Source organism: Eurosta solidaginis, chromosome 2 (assembly GCF_040869045.1).
Source record: "Eurosta solidaginis isolate ZX-2024a chromosome 2, ASM4086904v1, whole genome shotgun sequence".
Taxonomy (NCBI): Eukaryota; Metazoa; Arthropoda; class Insecta; order Diptera; family Tephritidae; genus Eurosta; species Eurosta solidaginis.
In genome coordinates, this window is record NC_090320.1 from 3004390 (window position 1) to 3022872 (window position 18483).

The following is an 18483-nucleotide window of genomic DNA, read 5'->3' on the forward strand; positions in this document are numbered from 1 at the left end:
TGGATTTGTAATGGCGTTTTTAGACTAATTCGCTTTGTCTGCGGAAAGTTCTAGTTGTAAACTTATCTTTATCTAAGTTTAAATCGCCGGGCCCAGATGGTATATTCCCGGCCATGCTACAAGTCTCAAGTAGGGCGGTCGTGGAATGGCTTCAAATAATATTCGATGGGTGCATAAGACTGAATCATGTACCGCACTCTTGGAGAACTGCTCGTGTAGCTTTTCTACCAAAGGCGGGGAAAATCGGTCACGTGTATCCCAAAGACTATAGACCCATTAGCTTAACATCACTTCTGCTCAAAACCTTTGAGAGGCTGATAGATGTGTACATAAAGTCCAACGTGGATGAAAAGCTGCTCTCCACAACACAGCATGCGTACACCAAAGGCAAGTCGGTAGACACCGCATTGCATAGGGTGGTAATAAGCATAGAGAAATCCCTGGAATATAAGGAGTATGCTCTAGGAGTCTTCTTGGACATTGCCGGGGCTTTCAATAATGTTGCAAAATGGGCGATTATGGATGGTCTTAATTACATTAAAGTACATCCTGCCTTAATCAGATGGATCGGCTGCATGTTAAATTGCAGGAAGATTACATCACAATGGGGATTGTACGAGGCCACGAAATCAGTGGACAGGGGCACGCCGCAGGGAGGGGTGCTATCACCTCTGCTGTGGACACTGGTCATCAACCAACTGCTCAGGCAATTCGATGAGGGACCCGTAAAACTTACGGCTTACGCAGATGACGTTGCAATTGTCATAAGTGGAAAATGCCTTCCAACGATTAGTTCTTTGATGGATCGGGCGCTTCGGGATATGCATACCTGGGCATCTAATGTCGGGCTGAAAGTCAATGCGGAGAAGACGGATATGGTCTTGTTTACAAAGAGGTACAAGGTCCCAAATTGGACCAGGCCTAAGTTAGGAGCGGTGACCTTACAGGAGAAACCTTGCACAAAATATCTAGGAATCATCCTAGACAGTAAGCTGTCATGGAAGCTCAACGTGGAGGAGAGGGTCAAGAAGGCCTCAACGGCACTCTATGCATGTAAAAGAATGCTGGGGTGTACGTGGGGCCTATCGCCCTCTCTTTCTCATTGGGTTTTTACAGCGATTGTAAGCCCTATTCTATACTATGGAGTTCTTGTTTGGTGGAAAGCCACACAAAAAACAACATACCTCAAAAAATTAGAGGGGGTATGCAGACTATCGATGCTTTGCATTACGGGAGCCCTGAAAACAACCCCGACGGCTGCACTGTATGCCATTCTGCACATTCCACCTGTAGACCTGGTAGCAAAGAACAAAGCGTTAACGACCGCAACCAGGCTCGATGCTTCGGGGCAGCTTGAGCGCCGACCATATGGCCATAGTAGTATAGCGTCCTCAGTCACAAGACGAACAGACTACATGATTCCCTACCTGCACTTTGAGGGAGATCTTAAGGCCACAATAGAGGTGGACGGTTGGCGCAAGGGTGCGCAAATGGCGGACGAGGCGATACATGTGTACACCGATGGTTCCAAAATAGTGGAAGGAGTAGGGTCTGCGGTATACTGCGCTGATCCGGAATTAAGCAGATCCTACAGGCTGCCGGATTACTGTAGCGTTTTCCAAGCGGAAATATTAGCCGTAACCAAAGCAGTAGAAACCCTGGAAGAGAATAGCTTAAGCTGCAACCGTGTTAACTTTTATATTGACAGTCAAGCAGCAATTAAGGCAATAATCTCGCATAGCACAGCATCTAAATGCGTGTTAGAGTGTAAGCAGTCTCTGGAGAGAATCGGGCAGGGAGAAGCATACATCTATATTGGGTCCCAGGGCATATGGGAATAGATGGGAATGAAAAAGCGGACGAATTAGCTAAAAAGGGCGCATCCCTTGAAGCTTGCTCCGTAGACGTCCCAATTAGATTGGGCGAGATTAAGCGAAGGCGAGAGGTGCACATGATCGACCAAGCAGAAAAGGCGTGGGTTCAAGCGCGGGGCTGTAAAGTGTCGAAGATTATGTGTAGGTCTTACAACCTTAGACTAACACAGTTGCTTCTATCATTAAAAAGAGAGGACTGTAGACTCATGACGGGTATTCTGACTGGACACTGCCTTCTGGCGTCACATGCCTTTAAATTAGGCTTGGTCAGTGATAGCAGGTGTAGGAAGTGCGGGTTGGAGGAGGAAACGATCGAGCACGTTCTGTGCTCGTGCCCTGCACTTGCCAGGCTAAGACTCCAGCTATTAGGAGTGATACAGCTGTCAGATCTAGAAGCAGCAAGTGGCTTAAGTCCTAGGAAGCTTCTAGTATTTGCCAAGAGGACGGAGTTATTTTATAACATAGGTCCTGGTTTTTGATAGGGTTTTTCAGTTTGGTCGTTAAAACAAACTTCTGGTAACACTACGGACTCAATCAGTCTATGTGAGGTCCTCATGGACCGGCCAGTTCAACCTACCTACCTAAACTTATCTTTTTTGCAATATATACATAAATATTTATAGTAAAAATTAATAATAATAAATACAAATGCTTGATAAGAACTAACTGCACTTTTCGGTCAACAATGATATTTTGTGGTTTTGAAAGCTTATTAGAACCGATGAGAAATTTTTCGGACAGTTTGAAGAAGACTAATCAACAGTTAACTTAGTTAGTGGTTATGAAGAACAAAAGCGGTAAGTCAATCATATTGGCTTAATATATATGAGCATATACAAATATTTGTAAAAGGTTATGTAGTCAAATGATTTTTTTAGGAAAAGACGTTCTAGTTTGTCTATGAAATCTTTTGGAACAGCCTAAGCACATATCCGCATGCAATACTTAAGGCGCTTTTCCACATCAAAGAGCAATTGTTGCTTTGTCTCAGTTAACGTAACAATTACAATGGATTTAGAGCTTGGTTGCTAATCGAATTGTTGCAATATTTCTGATGCAATTCTGATAAGATAGAATGCGAATTGTTTTGTTACCAATGACCAAATTGTTCATTAAATTTAGTGGTGTTTATACAAACAAAAGATGTGGATAAGCATACTTGGGTGAATTAAAAAAAGTCGCTACTTGGAAATATTGTCTGCCTCAATGACAATACAAAAATCTTCAAACTATATGCTTGCTGTGGGCTATTGGCTAAGTAAACAAACATACAAATTATGACTCGTTTGAATAGCGCCGGGCGTTAGTTGCTGGTTTGTTGCTGGTCGACTTCTACTGGTCTTGCAGGGGCTAAGTTGACTTGGTAATTAAGAAAATGACAATTAGTCAAGTAGCGATTGTAGACAGAATGGAAGATTAGATGCACGAGTAGTAAATTGCATTGCCTGAAGTCAAACAAACTTTTGTGTAGCGGTAATTGTAGTATTAAGAGTGCCGATATACAGGGTGAAGCAAACAAGACAAATAAAAGTAAACATTTCTTTACCACAATTAATTCAGCGCGAGTTGAAATAAATTTATACAGGCAGTATTTGCTCTTCATTATATAAATTTATATGCAGGTTAGGTTAGGTTAGGTTGAACGGGCCGGTCCATGAGGACCTCACATAGACTGAATAAGGCCGTAGTGTTACCAGAAGTTTGTTTTAACGACCAAACTGAAAACGCCTATCAAACACCAGGACCTATGTTATAAAATAACTCCGTCCTCTTGGCAAATACTAGAATCTTCCTTTATATGCAGACGAGAAAAACTTTCCGGAGTCGTTTTCTTATTTTCCAGGTTTATATTGAATTATTATTTTTTAAGGAACGCAGCAAAGATACGAAATTTTATTTAAATACTTTTTTGCCAGTCATTTAGTTTTGTGAAATTAATTTATCTAATCTAATGTTGTATTGTCTTGTCAAAAAATGCTTTTTTAGATAGACGGACTAGGCAATTGAATCATGTTTTGATGCATGGGAATTATGTTCGGTATCGAGAGAATATGGGTTAGCCCTTGAAGTATTCCAGAGAAAAAATAGACACTCGTATTTGCTAGCAGATAATGGGAAGACCAGCACTGACTTAGAGGAGAGTTAGGACTATAACGAAGCTGCATATAATGTGTAACGCAACGCGATGCAACGAGCCGCTTCAACCTATGTAACACCAAATTCATACCAAATTTTTCGGCGTCATATCTCACCCCCTTATCTCCTTTGATACTTCCAATTGCAGTGTGCAAGCGCGGTATTTTAAGGTCGCCCTATTGAGTCTTTAGAGTTAAGAGTTTGGTCCACCTTTTTTGAAGAATTGGGTTTCAATATTGGAGGCTATAAAAAAAATATTTGTCTCAAAAATCGGATGCTGTGCCGATAGGACTAGCTACGTGTAAATGCTCGATACTTTGCTCGAGTAGTCATTTCTAGAACTCGAACACCCTGTGCTCTATTGCAAAGGACAGCACTGCATATCGCGTATATGCCTGCCTGAAACTTTGTTCAGTTACGTACGGCACGCAGAAAACGAGCTCCGAAATAGAAGCAGAAAGGCCACAGAGTGTTACAGATACTTAAAAAATATATATTGCAATTAAGTCTAAATTACTAGCCGAAATGCGTTGAAAACATGTTGCAAGCACCTTTCTCATAAAGCACTTATGTAAGTTAATGTTCCATTCACACTTGTTAAAGTATGGGATTCAAAAAAATTTGCGTTTAAGAAAAACGTGTAGCTTATTGAAAATTTTACGTGTTAAAAACTAAAAATATTTACCAGGCACTTTTCAGAAATTTGACGAGTTAGATCATCTTACCTGTAAATTAAGAAAGAAAATGTAATTTAATCTAAAGTTATCGATGGTTTAGTAAAAATAATAATATAAATAATAAAAAATATATATATAAATAAAATTTTAGAATTTCAATCAAACCAAACGAAGTTATCTGAAGGTGAGCTAGAAATATTTTACCTTTGTTTGTTTGACCTATTTTTTTTACGAAATGCTTAACAGAGCAGGGTTCCATTGTAAGCTCCCCACTGTAAAGAGTATTCTGAATAAAACACCTTACAATGGTCACGTGGCCACACAATAAACGCATTCAAAGAACTGAATAAATATTCTAAACAAATATTGACAACAAGCACGAGTTCTTGTATTTTGTACTTAGATATGCTCGAAAGAGGATGAGTTTTGTAATCGCGTGTCGAACGAAAAAATGCAACAATTCAAATTGCATTTAAATAGCAAGCAAACCTTTCAGGCACACAACAACTCCAAAGTCAATGGTTCACCGCCCTTAAAGCGCACGCCACCCACACACCCATAGGGAAACACGCACACCGATATTTAATTTAATTGAACGTTACCCTACATTTAACTAAATCGGCGCCAGCCAATGGCACTCCTTACGCTCTACATACTACAAATCCGTTTATATGGGGTTGGGCTAGTCCTCAACGCTCGCTTTTTTGTACATTGAGCGGTGAGCTGTGTGAACATGTGCCCAAGTATCCAGCCAACTGGCACAAGTGTTTCCATTTTTTTTTTATTCATTCTTCACCAACGCTTATCCACCCACCTACAGCTTGTCTTATAGAATTTTTGTATTCGTATGGATTTTTTATTTGAACCGCCTGCTAACAAGTGCTTATATCCTTTTTTGTGCTTTAAGGACTCTTTGATTTTTTTGCTTTTAATTTGATGCACTTGTAAGTACATGATTACTTTTATGTATTTATTTTTTGTAGCCTTGCTCTTCATTTGGCTCGTGCATTCAAAGTTACGGAAATACTATACATTTATGTTTGGTATGCGCTTATGGTATTAGGTATTTAAGGACATCATCATATTACGCACAGTTGATATGTATGTGTCTGAATTCTTTCATATGGTTGATATTAAAATTGGTACGAGCCACCAAAGCATGTGTAGGAAGCATGCATGATGCATCGGTGACATACTCGCACTTGTTCGAAATGAAACCAGGACAAGAAGCTGTTATTGTCTATGCTTTTCACGAATATTTTTTGTTTTTAGTAAAGCCATTAGGGGGCGTCTGTGGTGTGCGGCATGTGTGGCAAGGATAATCGTTTAGGTACTTACCAGTTGGTTTACATGGTAATTTAACAATTTAAGCAAAGCTGATACTACATAATTTGAGGGAAGAAAGCGTCGTAAGCGAAAAGCTGCGAAAAAGCATTTGAACGGTAGTTTAAAATATCATAAAATTTGTTACATCATTAGGTTTTTGGCAGTGGCTCAAAAGTTTCTCGCCATTTTTACTATTGATTGCTCATAAAAATACTTCAATTCACATAAAAGGGCTGCAAAGTTTTTTGAACCAAGAGTGTGCTAAATGTGTATCGGAAGCCTAAAAGTTATTTTTTAATAATTTTATTATTATCGATACAACAATAAAAACTACTTTAGACATAGTAGGAAATTGCGGATTGAAATCAGACAAACATATTTATGAACCATCAAAACCACCCATTCATATGAATACGAATCATGGACATTGCGCTTTGAGTATTGGAGAGACCACTGTGCTGCGGGTGAGAACAATGCATTATATGCTGGATTACATCTTCAGATCTAAGATTTCTCTCAGGGGGCAGATGCAGAAGACCTGCACAGTAAATTATTTGGTGCCTGTTTTCTGATTTGCTTTTCGACGATAAACTTTTCTTCCGATGCTGGGCGGTTTTTCTGCGTTGCACAGCGACATGATCACCCTGGAGTTATGACAGTCGTTGATCACGACTTTTGAGTTTCTTTTTAATTACGAGGTCTTTGTGCCAAAGCCTTATATCTATAAATTATTAAATTTAAGATTCTGAAGAAGTCAACCAGCCTTAAACATTTTTCAAAATACAAGTGTAATAAATTTAATTAACTCGTATTAAATTAGCATTAAATATTGTGCAATTTAGTACGATCTCGTTTTTTAATTGTGCTGGAAAGGTTGAGCTAGCTTAAGACACCTCGATAGACCAGATGGCTAGCTGGAGCATATTTATTTATTTATTATTTAAAGTCGACGACAAACTTGAAATGGTCGAGTGCATAATATAAAAGATATATAAATATACAACTCAAAAGTTAAAATTTACGATATATCGAGATTTCAACAATGTTATATTACAAACAATTGAACATTACAGTTTAATTTCAGAATATAATAATAAGAAATATGAGCAGAAATAAGATCTTATAGCGAGATCTTAACTGGAGGAATTCATCAGATTCCGTTCAGCATGATTTCGCAATGCAGTGGATTCCAATCGTGTTGTTGGAATGCAACAAGATTCCAATCACCATGTCATGGGAATCCGGCAGAGCTAAGAGTAGTGTAATGAGGATACGCCATCACAAGGCATAAAAAAGTAACACGACTTGTGTTGTTGGAATGCACCGGATTCCAATCAGCTCGATGCCTGGCCCATAAGATTATACTGCCGGAATGCATGCGATTCCGGTCAGTGACTCATAAAAAAGCATGTTTATGACCCATTAAAATTTCGATCAAGATATTCTCCCCCTATCTTGATACTAGTATTCCTCTCTAAGAGTTAAAGTTCCCATCGGAACCTAGTCTTTACAGTTTTAGACTTATTTCCTAACATGTTTTGCATTTATTAGAACGATTTATTCAGGGATATGAGCGATATGTAGTTATTTCGCCCAAATTCCAAACTTTCTGGAAAAATATTTCGTTTTAATTTATCGGCTTTCGAAAATTTCCAAAACTTTTAACTTATAAGATGTATCTTAATAAAATATGCACTTGAATGTATACGATCGGGAAGTATTTTATTAGATTAGGCTTTCTTAATAAAAATTATGCACTCAAACGGCCCTTAAAGTTTTTAGCTGCTAAAAATGAAAAGGTTATGAGAGAAAGAACATGAGAAGAATTTTAAAACAATTCCGTACCATCTGCCATAAAACCTTCGCTTTAATTTATCACTTCGCAATTGGGATGGAAAATAATTGTACGGCAAATCAGTGACAAAAGTTTTAAGTTACAAACTTTATTTGTAGCTGTCAACATCCGCAGGGCGAACAACGAACGTAATGAGCGAAGCTTACAGGGCCAAAGCGGAACAGCACCCCTTTTCGAGAGCTTTGCAAACAAGCAACGAAAGTAAGACTTTATAGGTGAGGTAAAAAAAATGAGTTAAAGGGAAGGACTTTTCCGCTGCAAATGTGACAGGTGAGTAAGAGCGCAGCAGCATTTAAAGTGACATAAAAGTTTATAAGCAAACAAACGAAGAAGTTCTATCATACTTTGAGCCCGGCTAAGAAAGGATGCAAGTGGCAACCATAAAGTTGTAGTAAGTAAAGGCTCATTTTAGCGTTAGCGAGACATTTTGCGTTGAATTATGTCGCTGTAACGTGCACAATGTTAAATTAATAAAATTACAAGTTAGAAACGCTTGAACACATACCCACACACACATGCGTACTTACATACACAAAAGGAGTTTAATAAATGGGGAAAATTCACAGTTTCAAAGTTAACGCAACTGTTTGGGGTGTCTGCGTAGCACAGCTGGCACATCGAAGGTTTTTTTTGCGCAGCCGATGCTTTGGAAAACTATGAAAGCCAAGTGGCAGCAGAGATTAGGACGACTAAGTGGCCGTTGAAGTCCGTAAAGTGTCAATGCTGAAGGAGTTCTAGCATGCAAAACCTTTTATTTATGTAAGACGATAAGAGATATTCGAGGGGAAAAGGGATTAGTAAATTGTGTGCGACTGGTTGTTTTGCACGTTATCCTAAATTTAAATAAGAATTTTGTAACAAAATGCTAGATTAAGAGTGAACAGAGAATTAAAATAGAAATAAAAAATATAACTTATTTTATATGCTAAGCTTTTAATTCTAAAAAATTTAATTCCGTTTCCTCTCAGTTGCATTACAAGCTCTTCCACTTTGACAAACCGTCTCTACTTCAAATCTTATGCTAGTAGACCTATTCTTCCTTATCCCATACAAACCCCCCGCTGATCACAAATTTGTTCATCAAGAAACTTGGCGCTGTTACAACCGTTGGTTAGTGACCTCCTTGTCTCCAACAGAGTCCGACTGAAAAAATACTCTGAATTGGCCAGCAAATATAACGAATAGAACACCGGAGGTAGCGCAACGGCGACATCGGTTTGTTTATAAAACAAAATTGACAAGGAGTGTCCGAAAATAATTCCCAGGCAACATGTGACGCCCGGGCAGAAGCAACAATGAGCAGGACTACTATAGAACACAGCTTGCCGAATACACATGACATCAAACACTGATCATGTATGTTAGCCTCTAGTCTATACTGGATACCCTGAAAGCTACCCCAGCCTTGAAACAATTCCAGCTTTCAAATTACATACAACCACTCCTAAGGAAAAAATCTTCGAAAAGAGACATACACGCGAAAAATTGAGGTACAAAAATGTATAAAAATTAAAAAAAAAACAAAATTCCAGCTTAGAGAAGAAGTTGGAAAAACCAAAAACACTGCAAAAAAAAATGTTATAAAAAGTAGCAAAATATACATGCGTATGTATGTACATTCAGTCAACCAGTTGCAAGCGAACGGGTCCAAATAATCTGCCAGGACGAATAACAATAACAATCATAATAGTTTAGCGCAAATTTATCTATGAAAAGTTATGTATGTACCATAGTTCGGCAGAATGCATTTTATAACCATTATAAGGCAGCGCAAGGAAATTTCACTTCAAATGCTGAATTTGGCTATTGACCCTATTTTGAGCAACTTTTTTAAAAAAAAATAAAATAAAATAAAAAAATTTTAAGCACTTCCTTTATATAAATGGACAAAAATCAGCGAAAAATGTTTCCTCATATAAAGACATATTCTTGCTAAACTTTGATTTTTACATTTTCACATAGAAATGTGTGTAAATGATGATTGATTTGTTTACGTACCAAGAGTGACAGCTTACTTTATTGTTGTTGTGGCTTTATTTACTTAGTATCAGATTAGTGATGTGAGTATCACTTAGTGACACTAATATTCGTCACACTGCCCTCCACCTAAGTCTGATCGTCCCGATCAGACAAATCTCTCCATCTAACCGCTGCTAGCCTCTTCAAATGAACCACCCTTCTATTTCGTGGTTTCCCAATGGTTTGTATGATCCTCTTCACAACTTTGTACGTGCCTTTCCAACAGCACCAAAATTTGGATGGAACACATTTCCGCCGGTGAGGGTTGTAAAACAGTACCAAATCTCCCTCCAAGAACCCTTCCGAATTGTTCTTCTTGTCGTACCTGTGGTTCATCTTAATGCTCACTATCCTAGTTCGTTGTCTCACACTCAGTTGTTTGGCCACTGGACTACTTCGCAGAGCCAGATCTTGACGGAATGACTTTGTCTTGATGGTTCACAACAGTAGTGCGCCCTGGCTTGAAACTACCCTTGCATTCTTCAGGGAAATCTTTCCTTCGTTTTAGTGCGTCCATTTGGTTTTGTCAATGCCAGTGTTTCTCTCGCAGGTATCTTTGATTTTGCTTTGTTTGGCCCATTCGTTCCTTCACCCTTTGACTTTGGTGGTCTTTGTCGAATCGCCTCCACCAGCACTCACTTACTGCTGAACCCTTTCTCCAAAATGAAGTTGAGTGGTACATCCTGGTTCTTATAGTGTATAATCCTTCTCTGCATATCGATCCTGATGTCATGGTCAACTAAGAAGTCCACTCCCAATATGACTTCATCAACTATCTCTGCCACAACGAATTTGTGTAGAATCGTGACCTTTCCAATTAAGACTTCACATATCACTTCTCACTGGACTTGGTTATACCCGCCAGTGACCGTACGAAATTTTGCTACTGGTAGTGGCTTTACTCACCTGTTGACCAAATCAGATCGGATAAGGGAATGAGTTGCGCCCGTATCTACAGTCAGTACACATTCTTTGCTATCCAGATTTCCGTTGACGGTAAGACTGCTCAATTTTCTTCCAATTTGCGAGATAGATATCACAGGACATTCAATAGCTGGGGCAAGTTCTCGATCTTTACATCCTACTCGCTCTTGGTTATTTCCTCCAGTTTTGCGTTTACGACCAGCCAAGTTGGAACTACCAGGACCGGTGCTGCAATGACGTGCAATGTGCCCTGACTTCCCACACTTAAAGCATTTCATTGCATCATTATTCTTCTGTTGCGTTCCCTTTAAAGCTTCCAAAATTCCGTCTACCTAATCTGGCCTTTCCACTTCCACACGATGAGCTTTGTATGCTGGTTTACTCAATAGTGAGGCAGTTTCCTGAGTCAATGCATGTGATACCGTTTCTGCGAATGTTGGCTTTGGGTTTGCGTATGTGGCTCGCTTGGTTTCGACGTCCCGTATTCCATTTATAAAGTTTTGAATTTTTACCCTTTCGGTGTATTCCACGGGTGCGTCTGCATTTGCGAGATGAGCCAATCTTTCAACATCCTACGCAAATTCCTGCATTCGCCTTCTGGTAACGGTTTTGCATCTTAATTTGGCATATCTGGTTCCTATGCTCGCTTCCGTAACGTCTCTCGACAGCGGCCATCAATGCTTCATAACTGTTCCGCCCGTACTCTGGAATAGTCTGTAAGATTTCAGCTGCAGGCCCTTTCAATGCCACGAACAGTGCAGCAACTTTATCTTCCGCATTCCAGTTGTTCACTGCTGACGTCTTCTCAAATTGAAGCTTGAATACCTGGAAAGGAACAGAACTGTCAAAGGATGGTGTTTTTACCTTTGGATTACTCGCTGAAACTGCTGGGCGATTTAGTTGCAGCTCCTGTATACGGCCTTTTAAAGCTTCTACCTCAGCCTCGATTTTTTCCTGTCGGCCACTGAACCCTTCATGAAACTGGGTTACTTTCTCTTCCATGTGCGCTTCCAGCTTAGATGATATACGGACTTCCTGCTCTTCAAGTTGTGTAGAGATCTGAGATGATATCTGCGCTGAAATTTGTGCCGACATTTCAGATATACGTGCCTCCTGTGATTCCAGTTGGGATGCCATATATGTATTCTATGATTCCAGTTGAGTTTCCATCTTGGATGTTAAACGTGTCTCCTGTGATTCCAGTTGCGATGACATGTTGGTGGATATTTGTGATGACATCTCGGACATTTGTGCCGATATTGCAGCCAATATCATGTTCAGGTCTGTGTTCGCCATTGTCTGCGGTGTTTCATTTTTCTCCTCCAATTTTGTTGTCTCATCGCCATCAAGATGAAAGACATACTCTTCCACGTTAATTCCTTCTGCTTCCATTGCCTCTCATAGTCGTGCCTAAAGTTCGAGTTTATTGCCGGTTGTATTCAATCCACGGCTCTCCAAATCCTTCTTCAGTTGCTGGATCTTCAATTCACTCCACTTTGCCATGTCCTTGTTGTACTTTGCAACTCTGGAATTTATTCAACAATTCCTCTACTGACACCAATTGTAACTAACGAATTTCGGGAAATTCTGCTTATTTGCAACCTTCTACTAACGTTCGTATCGCTAAACTGTGGAATAAATAACTCCAATATTCTGTATTGCAAAATGGTCTTTATTAGACTATGTTGGTAGTAGTACAATTATACTTGGGCCAAGGTGATAATAAGTATTAAGGTATCGCCATAAAGGTGGGCCAGGGGTGACTCTATAATGTGTTTGTACGATATGGGTATCAAATTAAAGGTACTAATGAGGGTTTTAAAAGGGAGGGGTGGTAGTTGTATATGTGAAGGCGTTTTCGCAATATCGACCAAAATGTGGACCAGGTTGACCCAGAACATCATCTGCCGGGTACCGCTAATTTATTTATATATGTAATACCACGAACAGAATTCCTGCCATGATTCCAAGGGCTTTTGATTTCACCCTGCAGAACTTTTTCATTTTTTTCTATTTAATATGTCCCATCCATTTTACAAAGTTTTTTCTAAAGTTATATTTTGTGACAAAAACCAATTCAATCACCATGTTTCAACCCTTTTTTCGTATTTGGTATAGAATTATGGCATTTTTTCATTTTTCGAAATTTTATAAAAAAAATTTCAGTTTATGTTATTGTCAGTATTCGAATAATGACAGTTGGTCGATTGCATTCCGTGTAGAAATCGTACCGGATCTATATCCGGCAAAGGACGATCAACAACGATAACACTCCTCAAAACCTTCAGGGAGCGTATTTGTCGCTACAACATTAACAACAGTCCTAATTCCAACCCAATTTTTTGCAGATTTTTCAACATTGCTTTTGTGTCTTCTGAAAATAAACTATCGTTCAAATCTTTTAACTCGCTTTTAATAAAAATACTAAAATCATTTTTCAATATTTATCATTGCCTGCGTAGTTGTTAGTCGATTGTTTTGACGAAGAGCAAGTACAACTCCAAAAACTTGTACCGTAACTAAAACCTAAGATGTAGGGTTGCTCCTACCATTTCTTTCATACTTTTTCAATGCACTGCATTATTTTATTGCATGTCGTGCGTATGTGAAGTGTGATACACGAGCCCAACGCGCTTTCCAGATATCGTTATGCATTGATAAGCATTTGAAGATGCGCTGAAGCGCGACTGTAATTTGCAATACAAGTAAGGCTTGATTTGTGTATTATTAAGTTCTCTACTATTTTTATTTCATTTTGTTTTGCGTATTCAGTTTAAACGAATTGAAGCATTCTCTGCTAAGTAGTATAGGTAAATAAATAGATTTGTTTAAAAACTACCACTGCGAATTCTATTTCTCCTAGAAAAGCCTGAACAGTCACATTCATAATGGTTGTAAACAAGTTCTAAAAGAAAATGAAAAAAAAAAAACACATACGGCAAAAATTTATTTTTATACATATTTCCGTTCACAATACTGCTCCTACATGCGACTTTGTGAGATCTTTTTTAGCGCATCTATTAACCACACAACAACAAATAGCTGAGATAAATATAGCAAATAGAGGTATAAAACTAGCACAATTTTAGAAAATTGGAGGTAAAGCAGAAAGCAGAAATATCATTACACGGCGGGATGTTATAACAACAATAATTAGCCGTGTTTTTTTAAACGTGTATACGTTTACGCGAATCAGTTGCGATGAATTGTGTTCACGCACCATTTTAAGAGGTGAATCATAGACACATATTTCAGTTACCTATAATGCGTATTGAAATTTAGTAGTACTAATTTTATGCGCAGCAATTTCAGAGGTGCATTTAAAGTTTGACGCTTAGCAGTCCATATAAAGTTTAAGCGTAAACGTTTTTAGATGTAAAAAAAAACGCAGCTATTATTATATTAATTTGTTGTCTTCAAGACCAAGTTTGTTATTTTTGTAAAATGTATATTTTACATGTTATATTATATCAAATTATTATACAAAGAAAACGAGTAAATTAGAAAAAACAAGTTCATAGACCGTATAGCCAACTATTTCAAAACCCATAACGGTTTATCATCAGCGATCCACACATTGAAGGCCTGACGTTTAGCGCGGTCGTATTAAGGTGGCAGACACACTATAGCAAACAACAATATTATATATTAAATAGTTTATACCTCATTTATTGGCAATTTATTACCGCAAAAAAAAACTTAAAGCCGCGTCTGGTTCCGATAAAAGTGAGTGTCTGCTAGCTTAAGTCTCAAGCCAGCAGACACTTCGTGAAAACACGACCTACAGCTTCCGAACGACTTGAATAATTTATATTACATTTATTGGTAATTTCAAGTTTCAAGTTTATTTCATTAATTTTGCACATATGAGACTATTGTCTCTTAAAGTACATCAACTTATGGAAATCTAACATCTAAGATGAATATTAATTATCGCCTTAAATTTAAGAAATAAATACATATTAATATTTACAAAAAAAAAAAAAATTTAAAGCTGCGTCCGGTTTCGAGAAAAGTGAGTATCTGCTAGCTTAAAGGCCGCGCCAAAATGAAATGTTTAATATACATATGTAGATGTCTTTTACACAAGCTTATGCATTCCAGTAACATCGCCACAACCAACCAAGATGTTGCGTTTATAAATATGAAGGAACTTCAGACTTGGCAATTGTAGTTTATTTCGCCTTGCCCATTCACATTCAAAAATTTGCAAATCACTGTCATAAGCATTCTCACTATACAGGAAATATACTTTCTAACATATTTTGTATCCTATTCATCTGTTAAATTGCAGTGTTCAACTGTGAAAAATGTTAGAAAAGTTACCAACGAGTGGGAAGAATAAGTTTACTTGCAAAGTGTGCCAGCACCCTTAGCCAAAGCAAATGTTAAATGCTTCTTCTTATGCTTTGTTTGAAACAAAAGTTTGCAAGTTAGCTACTTTTTCATGTCAGATAGCGCCAGTGTCGCTCAATCTACCGTTCCCCATAAAAATATGCACAAGATTGAGAAAAACGCATGTATATGAAAAACTGCTTATATGACGGGGCTTTACCTAAGTCTGAAGCCAGCAGACACTTCGCGAAAATACGTATGAACATACATACATATGTATAATTTACATGTTAGCGCGCATACTTGCTACAAATGATTCAAGTAATGCGTAAATTTAGTTGCATCAATGTGTTGATTGTTTATGTGTTTACACAAAAGGATACGTTTGCTACTATAACTGTTTATAAAATACATGTCGGTCTTCTATCTTTCAAAAATCAGAGAGAATTTTGTATTTCGTAGGTCTTTCTGTTATAGGGTGCGGCGAAAAAAATTTTTTTTCTAATCATATCATTTAAAAACTCTCTTAAGATATTGAGAGCTTAATTATAAATTTTTTTCGAAAAGTTATGGTTAATTGAACAATAACTTGGGCAAAAATCTAATATCTTTACTAAACTTAGTTCACGTACTTATCTGAACTCACTTTAACTAGGTATTAAAAATGGGCGAAATCCGACCATGACCACGCCCATTTTTTCGATATCGAAAAATTAAAAAAAGCCATAATTCTATACCAAATACGAAAAAAAGGGATGAAACATGGTGATCAGATTGGTTTTTTGAAGCAAAATATAACTTTAGAAAAAACTTTGTAAAATGGGTGTGACACCTACCATATTAAGTAGAAGAAAATGAAAAAGTTCTGCAGGGCGAAATCAAAAGCCTTTGGAATCATGACAGGAAGATTGTTTGTGGTATTACATATATAAATAAATTAGCGGTATCCAACAGATGATGTTCTGGGTCACCCTGGTCCACATTTTAGTCGATATCTCGAAAACGCCTTCATATATACAACTAAGGGCCACTCCCTTTTAAAATACTCATTACCACCTTTCATTTGATACCCATATCGTACAAACACATTCTAGAGTCACCCCTGGTCCACCTTTATTGCGATTTCTCGGAAAGGCGCCCATAGGTGGGAACTATGGCCCAATCCCTTTTAAAATACTCTTTAATACCTTCCATTTGATACCCATGTCATACATACACATTCCAGGGTTACTCTAGGTTTATTATCCTACATGGTGATTTTCCGTTATTTTGTCTCCAAAGCTCTCAGCTGAGTTTGTAATGTTCGGCTACACCCGAACTTATCCTTCCTTACTTGTTAACATAAAAATTAAAAGCTACATTTTTTTTTTGCGGTAATAAATTTCCAATAAATCTTAATATATAAAAAACACGTCACACAATTGAGGCCAATGGACTCCTAAACTACTGAACCGATTTTGATTTTGTTTTGCACCCCGTGTGTAGTTTGATCTAACTTGAAATATAGGATAGGTGACTGGGTGACTAGGGTCTCGATATATAGGCCAAAACGTGGACCTGGGTACCCCTAGAGTGTGTTTATAGAATATGGATATAAAATGAAAGCTGTTGATGAGTGCTTTAGTAGAGGGTAATTTTCATACCCCTGGGTGACTAGGGTCTCGAGATATAGGCCAAAACGTGGACCCGGGTACCCCTAGAGTGTGTTTATTGAATATGGATATCAAATGAAAGCTGTTGATGAGTGCTTTATTAGAGGGTAATTTTCATACTCCTGGGTGACTAGGGTCTCGAGATATAGGCCAAAACGTGGACCCGGGTACCCCTAGAGTGTGCTTATAGAATATGGATATCAAATGAAAGCTGTTGATGAGTGCTTTAGTAGAGGGTAATTTTCATACCCCTGGGTGACTAGGGTCTCGAGATATAGGCCAAAACGTGGACCCGGGTACCCCTAGAGTGTGTTTATAGGATATGGATATCAAATGAAAGCTGTTTATGAGTGCTTTAGTAGAGGGTAATTTTCATAACCCTGGGTGACTAGGTTCTCGAGATATAGGCCAAAACGTGGACCCGGGTACCCCTAGAGTGTGTTTATAGAATATGGATATCAAATGAAAGCTGTTGATGAGTGCTTTAGTAGAGGGTAATTTTCATACCCCTGGGTGACTAGGGTCTCGAGATATAGGCCAAAACGTGGACCCGGGTACCCCTAAGAGTGTGTTTATAGAATATGGATATCAAATGAAAGATGTGGATGAGTGCTTTAGCAGAGGGTAATTTTCATACCACTGGGTGACTAGGGTCTCGAGATATAGGCCAAAACGTGGACCCGGGTACCCCTAGAGTGTGTTTATAGAATATGGATATCAAATGAAAGCTGTGGATGAGTGCTTTAGCAGAGGGTAATTTTCATACCACTGGGTGACTAGGGTCTCGAGATATAGGCCAAGACGTGGGCCAGTGAATGTCTAGACAGTGTTTATACAATATGGATATCAAATGAAAGCTGTTGATGAGTGCTTTAGTACAGAGTAATATATTATCCAGAGACGGACTGGGACTGGGATTAGGACTAGGACTGGGACTGAGACTGGGACTGGAATAAAATACATACCACCTTCTGGGACAGGCAATAAGGGATGCAGAAGAATGAGAAGAAATTGAGAGAAGAGAAAAAAGAGAAGGAGAAGGAGATTGAGAAAGAGATAGAATGAGACGAAGATGGAGATAGATGAAGCGAAAAAGACGGAGGGAGGAGTGAATAAAAGGATTAGGAAAAAGTGAAGAGGGGGGAGGGCAGAGTCAGACGGAAAAAGCTTATTAAAATGTATGCAGCCAAATTTAGGGCAGGACGTCTGCCGGGTCTTTTAGTGTAATATAAATTATTCAAGTTCTTCGGAAGCTGTAGGTCGTGTTTTCACGAAGTGTCTGCTGGCTTGAGACTTAAGCTAGCATACACTCACTTTTATCGGAACCGGATGCGGCTTTAAATTTTTTTTGCGGTAATAAATTGCCAATAAATGAGGTATAAATTGTTTAATATATAATATTGTTGTTTGCTATAGTGTGTCTGCCACGTTAATACGACCCGTTTAGCGCATCAGGCCATCAATGCACTTTGCAAGTTTCTATTTATAACTCGTTTTCTACTGTTTGTTGTTTTTATTCTTTACCACCGTCAATTGAGTGCACCAATCACGTGCTATTATCTCATTAGACGAGGATTTTTGTTGCAGCCCCATATGGTTTTTCTTTAAGTTCTCGCTTTTGTTAGAATTCCAGGGTGCTTTTTCCGTAGACTGAAAGTATTTAATGTTATGTTTGCTTCTACTGG

The 18483-nt window shown here is 38.3% G+C and overlaps 1 protein-coding gene across 1 annotated transcript in view; it reads right to left on the reverse strand.

Moving 5' to 3' along the window:
- LOC137239114 (centaurin-gamma-1A-like) overlaps positions 1-18483 on the reverse strand; it is a 455958-nt gene that overhangs the window by 303170 nt on the left and 134305 nt on the right. The window lies entirely within an intron of this gene.